The sequence below is a fragment of the Ceratina calcarata genome, unplaced genomic scaffold (assembly GCF_001652005.2).
Source record: "Ceratina calcarata isolate Rehan_Ccalc_2016 unplaced genomic scaffold, ASM165200v1 scaffold164.2, whole genome shotgun sequence".
Classification (NCBI taxonomy): Eukaryota; Metazoa; Arthropoda; class Insecta; order Hymenoptera; family Apidae; genus Ceratina; species Ceratina calcarata.
The window spans coordinates 139,341-153,828 of NW_017137708.1; the positions used below are offsets into that span (position 1 = coordinate 139,341).

General features: G+C 39.5%; 1 protein-coding gene across 2 annotated transcripts in view; it reads right to left on the reverse strand.

Moving 5' to 3' along the window:
• LOC108632644 (uncharacterized) overlaps positions 1-13,010 on the reverse strand; it is a 40,534-nt gene extending 27,524 nt beyond the window's left edge. Inside the window, exon 1 of one of the 2 annotated variants that reach the window (XM_026819832.1) lies at positions 10,629-13,010. The gene's annotated coding sequence lies outside the window, so the exon portion shown is untranslated. The remainder of the gene's footprint in view (positions 1-10,628) is intronic. The other variant, XM_018037336.2, reaches the window with a different exon arrangement.
• Positions 13,011-14,488: the final 1,478 nt, after the last annotated feature.

Genomic DNA, 14,488 nt, shown 5'->3' on the forward strand with positions numbered 1-14,488 from the left:
TCTGATTTTTCAAGCATGATTTATATATCATATTTATAATGATATAAGCCGTTAGAATTACTAGTATTCGCATCTATCAAGGAAGGTCTTATCAATATCTTATCCATATATAAACTGTGAAATAATTCATATCCGTTTTATCAGAGTTACATTCCTAAGGAATTCATCAGACGTGGAATATCTTCTGCAATCTGTGTACACATGAGTAGAAAGCTTCTATCAATTACAATTGAAAAAAAGCGATTAGGTCGGTGAAACGTGTGATTGAACGCCTAGTTAATGATCAGAAACCGTGAATCAATGAAACGGTCATTACCACTGTATTATTTTCCGTCTACCCGTTCATCTTTTCATTTTCTGCAATTTATCAAATCTTCTCGTTGCAAACGCTTCGAATTAACGCGTGACAGTACGGATAGTTGCTAGTTCCTCACGTTTAATGCCTCTTTCTTAACGACCCTGAATCGAGTCTTCGTCAGACGTAGTAAATGGTAAAAAAATATAGCGTTTCGAGGAAGGTGAAAGCAACCTTGAAACATTCGCTACGCCTTCATTCACTAATGAAATCTGTTCCTATTCAACCTTTTCTACCGCATTTCCCGTACTATAATATACTGAATTCTTTCATATCGTTTAACATACTTATGATGATCCAATTTAGAATGCTAAGCTACTGTATATCTCAAAATTATTGGGGCAAAGATATACTTAAGAAATAGTGCAAATAATTTGCATAGTTTTTCATTTTTCGAACTTTATTTACTTCAATATTTTCTTTAATTGTTCTAATTATTTTCTAATGATATTTTATTTCAATGTAATAATAGACATAAATATGTGTCACGGTTTAAAATTCAAAGTTCGTCTACGAGTTCTTTTAATAAACTCTTACACCAGACAGTTATCTCATAAATAAAAGAAACGGATGTAAAATATGCAAACATACAGGAGAACAATTCCTTGTTAGTTATTCACGATCAGTATTCACAAGCATCTCAAGTACAAGTAGAATCGATTATGAACCTAGTGAATCGCACGTAGTTTCCAACTATCACCTGTAACTAATCATTCTTCTTGCTATTCGTCGTATAATTCTTATTTCTAAAGACAGCTTCCTTCCTGTTATAACAATTATTTTCATATTTTATTCATTTACGTTTCATTCGGTCAATCTGATATTTGTAATAAAATTAAATATAAAGAATCGTTTCTTCATGCTTTAAAAAATTAAACTCTTCTGCACATGTTCACGATTTTGCAAATTGACATCATAAAAGTTTCTAATCATTTAAGGAAGGCAGCAAGTCCAGTTATTGAGCAGATTTTCTCTACACGTTCTTGTTTTGCTAAGATTTCCAAAATTGTGATTTTGCAAAATATTTCTATCATAAATATTTGTAATCGTTTAGGGAAGACAAAGAGTCGCGGCACGTAAAAGGAGTTTAGAAACCGTTCTAAGGAGAACTCGAGTCGCTTTCGGTTTCCGCTTGGCGCAGTTTCGCAATTTTCAAGGCCGGCCGGGAGCGTGCAAACCGGCACGGCTCCACGGTTTGTAGGCGTTATGCCGTGCGCATATTTTCTGCAAATCACACGGGAGAGCCGAGCGTCGTCGCCGCCGCCGCCGTCGTCGCGTCGCGTCCACCGGGGTGTTTCCCAAGCGGATTACGCTTGGAATTCGTTTCGAGTTACACCGCTTGCATCGTCCTCCACTGTGTGAAATCTGTGCCTCGAATGGTTGATCTTTTACCAGAACCATGGCCTCCGATCGAAGGAATTCTCGGTACAAGATCGACTGCTCTTAGGGAATAATTTATGAAGTAGCATGAAGAGTTAACAAGTTTTATGCTAATTACGCTCTTCAAGTACAATCTACTTCCATTAATTAAAATCGATAGCAAGCACGGATTCTGTATGCGATTTTTATCAAGTGCATCCAGTGTCGATGAGGTACCGCGTGTTATAGAACACGAACGCATGATTTATGATATGGAGCAGACTTTCAAATCGTTATGTCTGCCTTTACTTCCAGAAACTCTTTATAATAGCCGGGGTGATCGATCGAACGAATCAGTCTGCAGGTTTTCTCGCGGTAACGTAAATTTTGCGTGCGTCAACCGGGAAGTATTCTAATTTATCCGTACGTGAAACGCGGCTGGCGAACGTTGATCGAACCAATTCGTAGGACTACGCGAGTATGTAAGTACTGGGGCGTTGCGAAACTCTCGATTGCGAAGTCGAGTCCGAGGTGAAATTGTCGTGGGTTAATGTAAGATACAAATTTGGCCACGTTCGTTTCAGTGAATTAATTATACTTGCACTGCTTGTCATTAGAATTTCTGATGCTAATTCCAGTCTTGTACGAATGAAATTCATTTCGTATCAGATTTTTAAATTCTTTCAAATGAATTCAATCAGCAATTCCATTTGCATCTGGCAAAAATAAATATAATTATTGACACAATTACGACTAATATTGATGAATTGGATACACGAGAAATGATTGATATTCCAGGGAGATTAAAAATGCTGTGATCTATGAAATCTTTGAAACATTTCTCTGTCGGGAAATAATTTCACTAGCGCGTTTCACGGCAGTTCGTATGTACGTGTACTGAATTCTGTGAAACTCGTTAAGCTCGAGCATTTGGTCTGTGCATTTAAACGCAGCCCGGATTACCAGGAACTCTTTATATTCCGACTATCGACGACATTTTTCTCCCATTAATATTGATATTATCTCGTAAACGGTTCCTTCTACAGACCGTAACTGTTGAAAGTATGTGGCTAACAGTGTTCCGACTGATTTCTATCTGATTTCCAATAAATTGCTATTTGAATACCTTATAATGAACGATACTTATAGAACACTCTACACGGTCATTAAACGATGATTATTTGCTCTGCATAATTACTGAGGAATGTGTTCGACAAATATCGATTATGAAACATTAGAATGAATTCCTATCAAAAGTCACTCTGAGATTTTATGGGCTGAAAGTAAAAGGGAAGGAATAGGTGAACATGCTTGTACTACTTGAATTTAAACAATCAGAACATTTATTTTTTCATTGCATCAAAAGATTATTATTTAATAAATCAGTTCATGATTCAACAACATGGATTGATTATTTCTTTATATGGAATAAGTTGATTGCTTTGAGAAACTTCAGGGATTTTCTCTGAAGTAGAGATATCGAACTGATGTCCTTCAGTCGCATGTAGTGGACATAAATATGTCTGTTCAACAGTTTGCTAATCAGCACATTGCCTCATAGTATATTAAAAGTCTATGAGACAATTTATTTAGAACATACTGAACAGATTTTCAGATTCTATAAGACAATTCTGCCATTTTTGTCATTATAAGAGAAGACGAATGAAATCCTAGATTCATTATTAAGTATGAAACTGCTGAACGAAAATCGAGAATTTGGTCTGGACTAGTTCCATTGTTCGAGATCGAATTGCCAGACTGGATTCCCTGGCCATTCGAACGAAACTGTAACGCCAGCTCGGGTCGTTCGACCGCATACCTGCGACTGCGATCGGACATTGGTGTGCAAGTGAAAGTGTCGCGCAGGGTTTTATGCCTCGCGTTTGTTCCCCTGCGTAGTATATATGTAGGTACACGCTTAGAAATCCGCCGGGCCCGATCTGGCCATACCTGGCCGCGAGTACGATACGCTGGCCGCTCCGTGCATGCATACTCTACGCGTATTCCTGTTCCTGTTCTCGCGTTCCGGCCGGTATCGCGTGTCTATATGCAACGAGAAAAGCGGACACCGACACCGTCTTGCGAAAACTCGACCAGCTGATCTTCTCCCGCAAAACGAGACCCGATTCGAAAGAGAAATCAGGAGAAATTATATAAAAACCAAGTCAATAATAATAATACGAATTATTAGTTACTTGATTTCCATGGATGAATTAATTCTTTTTTTTTTTTATCAAATCAGAATTAATACTTGAGTGCATTAATTAATTATTGCTTGATTTCATGAATTTTTGTATTAGTTTCGTTAGATTTTCACTTCAGAGAATTATTCGAAGGAAAATATGTTGTAGGATAAAACACAGAAAATGGACCACCGTGAGTGGAAGGCAGACGTTATCAGTGGTAAAAGAATTTCCATTAGAAGGGTAGTTCTCATACCTGAGAGTTATTTGCTTTAGGATTCTGACTTTAAATATTATATTTTTACTTCGATACTAAAAAAAGAAAAGCTTATAAGGAACTGGCATATAAAATGACTTATTCACTCGAAATAACTAGTCGCGTTACACGCGTCTGTTGACCTTCCGCCTATCCGAGAAATAAGAACATGCGGGCAATTACAGTTACGTAGATAAAAACTATCACGAAGCTAGAAATGCAATGATTACTTTATATACACGGGAACAAACTGTACACACATGATTCATTATAACTTATCTCATTATCCCAGAAAATTATTTTATCCGAAGCTTAAAATATCCTCAACGATTCATGGTTTATCATAACGAAGCAATATCGCAGTTGAGTATAGTTGAAAGAGTGGATTTACAGTTTTGCAATCTCTCGTTCGCTTCATGAATTCAGCGTTAATTAATTTATCAAACATTTCCTGGCAAACTTGTTTCACTGTTAATTAGCTACGTTGCTTATTTACCGCCGCGTTTACCCGCTGGAAAATCATTTACGCGCGAATACAATGAAACGGTGAGACACGTAAAAGCAGTCCGATTATAAAACAATATCACAATCATTTATTTAATGGATATATCAATTTTCATGAGGCATAAATGAACTCTGATAAGACAACGCGTATAATTCTTTGAAGTATTCCGTGGAACTTTCTTCGACGAAAAAACTGCTTTATCCGGCATGAGTTAAATCGTTGGAAATTGTCGATTAGAGCAGGAACAGCAAGAATCCGAATGCACTTTCAAATCGTTCGCGATCGCCAGGAATTCGAAATGACTTATGTCCAGAGAAAGCTCGGTTCAACCTTTAAAGGAATTTCAGCCGCATCGTCAAGGACGGCTTCAGTCGATGTAACCGCAACTGTTCCAAAGGTTACTTTAATTAATCCGTTCGACTTGGCTCGGTCTCCGCTCCGCCACAGAACGCTGCGTCAGCGGGCATTAATTTTTTGCCAAAACACAGAACTGTTTCACCGATTCGAGTCAAATTTAATTAACAGGTCTTCGAAACGTTCGCTAGTTAAAATAGCGAATATTAAAAAAAAGACGTATGATTCCTTCGACTGTGTTCGCCTTTTTTTTTTATCTTATCACTGAGTTCGGAACTTTCGACAAACAATTTAGTGAAATCGAAGGAGGATGTGAAACAAGAAATCGACTAATCGGCGACAGCTGGGTATCACGAAGAAAGCTGGACACCCTCGTTCAAGTGATTTCCATGACATCATCCGGGTCATTTTCTTCGAGTTATCCAGTAAAGCGATCAGCCGCATTCCTAGTCGTTAAACGAGCAACAAGTTGAAATTAAAAACACGGATATTAAACGCATAAACATTATTACTACACAATTATCAGATTCTAATTGATTAGAGACAATTCACCGAACTCGGTGACCACTTAGTAATAATTGACGTTCGCTGAGTGGTTTTTATTGTCCAATTGCACTTGATGATAGTTTCGTTACTCGTGTAATTACCTCCTATATCATTTAAAAAACGATTTAGTTTTCAAGGAGCTTCAGAATTCCGTAATAAAATCGTCAGACTTCAACTTTATGTAACGTTGAATTCCATCAATTCTGTAAAACGTGTTTCATTGTGAAAATCTGACAGTTTTGATTAAACACGTCGATTAAAATCCATCTTGTATTATCGTAGAAATTTCTGAATTGACCCGGAAGCTATCGGCCATGCCGTGAACGTTTCATGAAGCTGACTTAATCAGCTTTTTGTGGTAACGGTAACGTCAAGGACGTTTCCCTCTATTCATCTTGCTCTTCTTCTCCCGGACGATTACCGTTTCCACAGAAAGTGGAACGTCGCGGGGCGAGACGGTAACGAGAGACGCGGTGCGAAGGCAGGAAAAGGTTAATGCAATCGTAATCGTGGAACAGCCGATCTAACTGTCCCGCTCTAATGGAACTGTTTAACGACAACGATTGTCCACCGTTACTCTAGTTGCTACATAGTTATCGGAGGTCGTGGTTGTCGAATGAGATTCCTAAGTCTTTCACAATTCGTTCCCCGGCTGCTCTAATCGCGATGGGTTCGTGCACCTCGTGCTTGAGTCACCTGAGTGTTGAATCTCATCCTTGAAATCATTTGACTCCTTGGTTTAATCAAATGAATTTTTTTTAAAATGTTTTCCGATCTCGAGGCAGTTGAATATCCGTCATAAATTTTCTAGACGTGAAAAAATGCGTGGAGAATTTAATGAAACGAGCGTTTCCCTTGTAAGTATTATGAGCGGATCGATAGTCGATGCTCGGCAGCTGGGGGACTTCTGTAGGCAGAAGAAAACCTGTTGCGCCCCACGGACGGCCAAGAAGAAATCCTCCCGTTGCTTGATTACTCACTTAGCAGCTTTCATTTGAGTTTCTATCAACGCAATTGGTGACTTTCGAGCCAGCGAACGTCCCGACTAACGATTGTTAGCTTCCTTTCAAAATCGCGCCATATGGATTTCCGCGTATCTCTCCGTCGGTTTTCTTTCTTTCGCCGTTTCACTTTTTCGATGAAAATCCCAATCGAATTTATACGTCCTTGTTTAAACGTTTACCAGATGCGGAATTTGTGGAACGTGCGTTCCCAATACGGTCTGTCCTGATTTCCGTGAATTTCTTTTTCTTTCCAACCATTTTCTCCGTTAGTGGCTTGACAGGGATCGCTTATCTCGCCGGAGAGAAGTTATACGATTTCATTTCGTTTTACAATGAGTTTGCATTACTTCCAGCCATTCTCATTATCACCTGTTTCGTTAAAAATTAGTCACATGTATCATAAATCATCTCCCTTTTGTCTCAAGTAAAGGAAACGTCATTAATTATCAATTCTCGTATAATTTTTATAGGAAATTTAATGATGAAATTAATTTCTATATAAAATGCAGTTTTTTTTATGCGAGGATAGTAATGATCTGGTCTTAATACATTTGGAAAGACGGTTGACCCAAAAATCGGATCTCCTGGCGAGGAGCCTGCAATCGAGCTTCCAGCGAAGTCCTGTTACCTTGGTACCGATATGTTAATTCAAAAGTAATAAGGTATTTAGCGAGGCCTCCTTCTGGATCCGGTCCGACCGAGCGATGACTCGCCGCGAACCAGACGAATTTTAAATGGTGAAAGTCTCGCGTCGATCGAAGTCGAAAAATGTCGTCGATTAACCATATTGCAGATTTCAAACCGTTTCTTATTTATTTCGAGGCATACGTTTAATCAGAATCGTTCATATTACAATCATAATTAATATAATCATTTTTTTTATTTAATAAATTTGTGACATCAGATTAGATAATGAGACAGGAATTCCTTTAAATATGATAAATCGTGCATTTCACTTTGGATCTATTTTGCATATTATATGCATTCTTTATAAAGATAATTTTCAATGAAAAATCATAATTAATATAATCATTTTTTTTATTTAATAAATTTGTGACATCAGATTAGATAATGAGACAGGAATTCCTTTAAATATGATAAATCATGCATTTCACTTTGGATCTATTTTGCATATTATATGCATTCTTTATAAAGATAATTTTCAATGAATAGAATCTACACTCCATTTCCAAATCAATGTTTGTCGAGGCTATCTTTTGTGCTCGACTTACGTAAAGGCTCTATTGAAAGCTTTTATATACGAACTTTTACATAATTGAATAGCACGAATCACAGCTGCGTCCTATCACAAATTCAACGATTCCATCCTTAGATTTTTTTTCTTAAACAAACAGAGAATTCAATTTTCCTATTAAGTGAAATCAGATCTCTATTTAAATACTTCTTAAAACTCTTTTAGCGAATAAATAGAATGAGATTTATTGCATGCAACAACGTTTCAATTATTTTCCATAGAGAAGAACAATGGAATTGTAGGCTGTTTATACTATATAACATAAACGCTCTCAGGCAATAAATTCGGATTGGAAACGTTCTAAAAACGCCGTTTCGCATTTTCTCGTTCGTGGCAACAAGGGGCTCGCGTTACGAGAGTTCGATAAACACCAGGCGAGCCTCGCGCGTTTGGCACAGCGTATAGCCGAGCTATTTTCGATCCGGTGGTCGTTTTGAAACCGAGCAGGCCTCCGACGAGCGACGAACGTCGCGTATGCGTGTAACGCACGCTCCGCGGGGTGATTCGTTGCACATGCAAGTGCAGGCGTCACAGGTGCAGCCCCAAGGTGACGTCAGAGCCCATTGTTCGCCGCGTGGCGCAGCATCATGGATCTTGGCCACGGTGCAACGACTTTACGAGCCTTTCTTCGTCGGATCGTTCCTTTTCATCCTCACGCTCTCACCCTGTCCGTTCTTTCTCACTTCATCGTCTTCCACGGCGTCGTAATTAAACCCCGTGTTTTATTCAACCCTTTTTAAAATACGAAACGTACGTAGCCGGACTGCCGATTAAATTACGTACAATTATTTCCGTAAACGGTTTCATTTCTGCTTCGTGGCTTCGATCGCGAGACCGAGCCCGGTCTCGCTCCTTCCATGTGCTTTGCATATGAGATCGAAAGTGTGTACGTGTACCAACACGACGGCAACGTTTCACCCGGGGACTTGTACGCGCGTGTGGGTAGCGTTACTCTCGTGTATGGGTAGCCGTGAAATGCAGTCGAACCGGCTGTAGAAGACGCGTGGCCTGGTCGCACGGTGAGCTTCGTGGGTCCACGACGGTATACTCGCAGATTTTGTAAACGGTCCATCCTCGTTGCGGGACTTGAATGTAAATAAAAGGCGCGGTTTACCTTCGGCAATTTCGGATTTCCAACGGAGGACAGCGAAAAGAATGACGAGTTCAGCCACGTTTATTAAGCGACTATAGATTTCCAATTAATAAACGTTAATATATATTTAATAGGAATTTTTTAATATATGTAAATTAATTTGTTGACCAGGTAAATTATTGCATAATGGAATTGAGAAGTACTTTAAATAATTATTTTATCAAGAGATGTTCATTACTATTTTATATTGGGTTACATAGGAAGCTAGTGTTCAAGCTAACAATTAGTAAATTCAACAAAATTCAGAGAAGACGTCCAATCTCAGTAATTGCTCCCCCCGTGTTCAGTGCCATAATTCCTCAGGAGTCGACGCGGTAGATTCTTTCCCGGCAGGAGAAGCCCCAGGATGGTTAAAGGATACTTAAGATTCCTCCGAGGATGTATCTCTAGCCGCAATGCGTTCGTTCGACGCATTTACTCTGGCTGCGGTTCTTAGCGTTCTTCGGCTCCTCGCGCAAATTCGCGTGCAGCCAAGAAAAGTTCCGCGGTTATCTCCACTTAAAATTTTCTACCGACTCAAGATCGTTACTGAAGAATCCTCGATAAATAATTAATACGGACAATTTTCAAATGATTCATTCATTTCGACCTAAATAATTTTACATCACGATTTTTCAATCGACGGATTTGAAATCTTGATTTCCTCGGATATGTCCTGAGTTAAAAAAAAAAAGCTAAGAACCGCTGGTCTAGCACTAGTCATTCTGTACGGAGGCGCACGTAAGAAAGAGGAACACGTCCGTCCGTTCGTCCCAACCTCCCCTCGCCGGACACGCCTGGAATCACAATTTCAAATGCCCCAACCGATCCTTCGATCTGTTACCTCTACGACAGAATCACTATTCTTTCCCAAATAACAATTTTTCATTCAAAAATGCTAATTTCCTCATTAACATATTCCCAGATCATTTTACATAAAATTGTTAACGAACAATCATCAAATGACGAATCTAACGTCTCTGAAATTAGAATTGATTTACAGTATTCAAAAGTCCTTAAACGTCTATCGCATTCAATCAGTAGTTTTAATTAAAGAAATGATTTTAAATGATTTCTCTGAAATGAAAGAACATTGGAAAACACTTAATTGCAGGCAACCTTTAAACCGCAAACCTGCTACATTTTCATGAGTAGAATTATTCTTAGACTGCATAATTATTCCGCGACGTCTGACGGTGTCCACGGAGCGTTTAATGTAACGCGGTTTGCATCTTTATGTAACACCGGGCGAACAAAGGGCGCCTAGAAGCGTTTATCGCGACTTTATCACCGCATCGTGCATTCGAATCGACGGTCACTGCTCCTGGCAGCCACCTTCTTTGTTACAGGCTACACGGAGCTCATTTGCACCGGGGATGCTCAATGAAATTAATTCGTAGACCTTAACTCGTTTCCGTAGGGAGTCCTCTATTAGCCAGCATAACGGCAACGTCCTCATCATATCTGATATCTCCCATAATTAACGTATACAAAGCCCCGTACCATGAATAATTTTATCCCAAGTTTCGTGCCGGGGAACATGATCTCTTCTCGACGCACTTAAGCAATTTTTAATTATGATAATCTATGGATCCATGCTTTTATATGTCGCGTGACATAAATAAGCCTGATTTTCTAATTGTTCGATTAGTTTTGAATAAAAGTGGTTCGAAACTCACCCTTGCTGGCGTTCCTAGATCTCCATGACACTTAAGCACACAGTAAACCCAGTGATCTCTCCTCTGGGGGCCTGAAAACGACTCCTGCGTGCGTCCGATATCCGGTGGCTCACGTGGTGCACTCGCGATGAACCGATTTTCGCGGTGGAAAGTCGCGGCGATGCGAAAGAAACGCGGGAAAACGCGGACTGACGAGACGAGCAGACCCGAGGCCTTCCCTCGCGATGGAAACAGACTTTGGGCCCCCGTAGCTGGCCGCTGCGATCGGTCACAGGACCCAGACGTCGGCGCGCAAGCGTCGTAGATCCCCTACCACTCGTCCGACGGGCCCTGAAGTGGGAGAGACGGGCAACCCTCTTACTTCACGAAGACCTGCTGCTCGTTTTCACGATCCCTGCACACCAGGACTGCTCATTCACCTGTAGATTTTCCTCCTATGGTGGCAGCACTTCACCTGATACCCCATTCGACCGGTGTTCTTTACACTGGCGTAAGATATCACTTTTTTTCCCCTTTAATTATAATGTCGAAGGTCGTCTGAATGTTTAATTCATATTCCTTACGATTGCTTGTCTCGCATAGTTCAATGCTCTAAAGATGGCAATTAAATATTGAACTAAAAGGCGAGATGTTCGAATTTATGCAATACAAAATATTTTTGATACGCTTTTGGCAAAATGTGCTTTAAATAGAAATTTAGGTACTCTGATATCCATGAAGATTTTGATATTATATTTCGTGAATATTGAAGTAGGATTGAATTATAGAATCGGGAACACGATGGACCCCTTCTTGCTGAACCTGTTCCTTTTCATTCTGAACACTATTCACCTGTAGGTATTCCCGTTTGTCTAATCCTGGCGCCTCAGTGGCGTAAGAACGCGTCCTGTCCCCGATTTACGGCTTCTGCTTTTTCTGCAGCTGTAAAACCGACACCAGATGGTCCAATTATTATTTCAATCGTTATCTTCCTCGTGGGTAGAATGTTAAAAAAATAAATAACTAATCATTCTTTCTTAAGTGAAGCTGCCTGGCATGCTAGATACTATCATTGCGTTTTGCAAATTAGGGATTCTACAAATGCCTGTTAGCTCGTGTTTCACCATAATTTTCATTTACGATCGCACAGTCAATCACTCTCTGTTTTACTATCCGATAAAAGCAGCAAACATTTTACTATTCACCTCAGTCGGTGGCAGGCCAGCGCCGGCATAGTAATTACGCACTCTCCATCACAATAAATCGGGTGGGTTACGTGAAACTTTCGAATAATACGCTTGCAAATTCTAACTCATTAGCCATTGCCGTGACACTTTAAGCTCTTTCCTTGCAAAAGAAAAAAGAACGCAAGAAGTACATATTAAAAAATCAGTTAAGTAAATAATTATTATTACGAAACGAATTCTGCGATGTCTGAAATTATACCTGCTTTTCATACTTCACTTCGTGTTCACACAAGAACAACCATTCACATGGTAAAAGTAGCAAATTATTCGTTCGCACGCTATGAACGAAAACTTGTGTTAGTACCGCACGCAAAATTTCCGCGTCGAGTGAATCGAGGACCGTGATCGGCTTCGCGTGAATCACTGTTTCAGCAAATTTTTATTCGCCGTTGCGCAACGTTAATCGCGCGGCCCATACCGTTCCCGCTAATTAGACGATTAAGCGTCGCGGTGTGTAATGCGTTTTTAGGCGTAATTGGCCCGAACCGACCTCCTCGGAACAATGAACTCGTAAGCTTTCCCTGCATGCGTGTTCGACAGTTTTCGATACATTTTATTATGGCCCCTTGCGCAATTAACGTTACTGCCGTGTGCAACGCCACGATTATGTAAAGTCGACGTCGTTAACGTTGATCGTATCCGAGCGAGCAATATAAGACTGGATAGGAAATGAAATTCTACGCTTCCTGATAGAAGATAAATATTTCTGGATCTTAACGTCGTTCGACAATGTTTTTGACGTATCTTAAAGAATTTTTATCTATCTGGAGACACGTTGAAATCGAGAGGTAAAGGGGCTAGGCTGTGTCAGCGGACACTTGGATGCACATCGCTGACCTCCGCGTGTGTCCGCTAATAATTCACTCTACTCCTCTCCCTTTCGTCTCTACGGTTCGCTTTCGTGCTCGTTTGTGTGTTGAAAAAATAATTACGACCGCCTTTGAACCGCTTTTCAACCGTCTTCGTTCCATTTTGCTGGCTCTGTGTTTCCCTTCGTCCGCTTCTTTTAACGCGGCTCTCAGATCTCCGCTTCCTCCGCTTTGCTAATTTCCAGTTCCTGTATTCCTCCCTCTTCGTAAATCAATAAACACAGTTACACAAAGTAATCGATTCTCTTATTTCGTTGAAAGAAGCTTCGCATGAATTTTTCATTTGATATTTAATAGAATTCATTAAATGAATACACGTTTTTATTTTTTCGGATTTAAAGTGCAATTTTTCTCTTTCGACGATCATTTTAATATTTCATAAATTCAGTCGTATCGTATATAATTCTATTCTCGTTTTCTCATGCGACGCTGTCATCGAAAGCATTGGTGGAAATGAAAACTGGCGCGAATCGCAAGAGCAGTGTAATTTCCGGTGGGGTCGATGCACATCAGCGAGCCGAAGGAGCCAGCAAGGAAATATACATACAGCCACTGTGATCGTACGTGCCTCTTTACGAGCTGCGAACTCGCGCGAGGGCGAAATTTACGATTCAGTTATCGGACATCGAACCGGAAGTAGCGGCACGCTTAAATCAAAAGTTACCGGTAACAGACGCTCTGCTGCTACGCGAGCAGGTTCCTAATTCAAATTACGCATTGTTCTAGTAGTACGACAGTGCAACTCCTGAGATCTTCGACAGAATGAGACACTTTTTAATATCTAAATCTAATAAACACGTTTAATTTAATTTCATATATTTATTATCGTTGTTTCATTTTAATAGTATAATTAAGAATTATGAAAAACGTACTCTTTTATCCTACATATTCTTAATTTAATTTTATATTTTTAATTTAATTTAATTTTATATTTTTAATTTAATTTTATTTTATTTTATTTTAATTATATTTAATTTTATTTTATTTTAATAAGACTTGAACAACACTTTCTTGTAAATGAATCATCGATAGGAAAAGTGTCGTTGCACGTGCATGCAACGTCGCGTAAGCGATGTGGCTATTGTCCTAAAAGAATTCGTGCACGTGCGTGGGTGTGTCACGAACAGGCGCGAGTGCCTTGGAATTTCAAGCGAACGTAGAGAACTAGTCGCGGTAAAGAGTGAAAATCTATTTGGCTAGTGGAATCGCGTTCCCATTACATAATAGATCGACGCCTTAGAAAATTGGGTGAACGAGATGAAATGGGTGACAGTGTGCAGGTCTGATAAAATTGTTATAAACTGTATTAAATAAAAATGTTCCTTTTTATTAGAGGTTATTGAGACACAATTATTCTACAGTGTGTATCTCAATAATTGATGGAGCATCGTCGACGGAATGCCTGTAGGTACGTATGTATATACAATTCTTTTATGATTTGCTCTTTGGTGAATGAATGTTGATAGAGATGAAGTCTTTGTACACGGGATCTGCATTTCAGGGTCGTGCAATCGAAATTCAATTGTTCCCTCGTGAAAATATAATTATCTCTATTGCTTCGCTGGTCGAGGAACCAAAAATTCTTATTCTTATTGCTCTTGATGGATTTAAGTGCAGGAATGCCAGTCGGCGTTCTGAATACTGTTTCAAGTGTTTGAACCGATGATCTGAAATTCTTGCCAACTCGGTATAGATCTTTAACGATGTATTGACTATATAGTCAATCCCACAAGTTTATGTACTTTAGAAAAACGCATTTTCTATA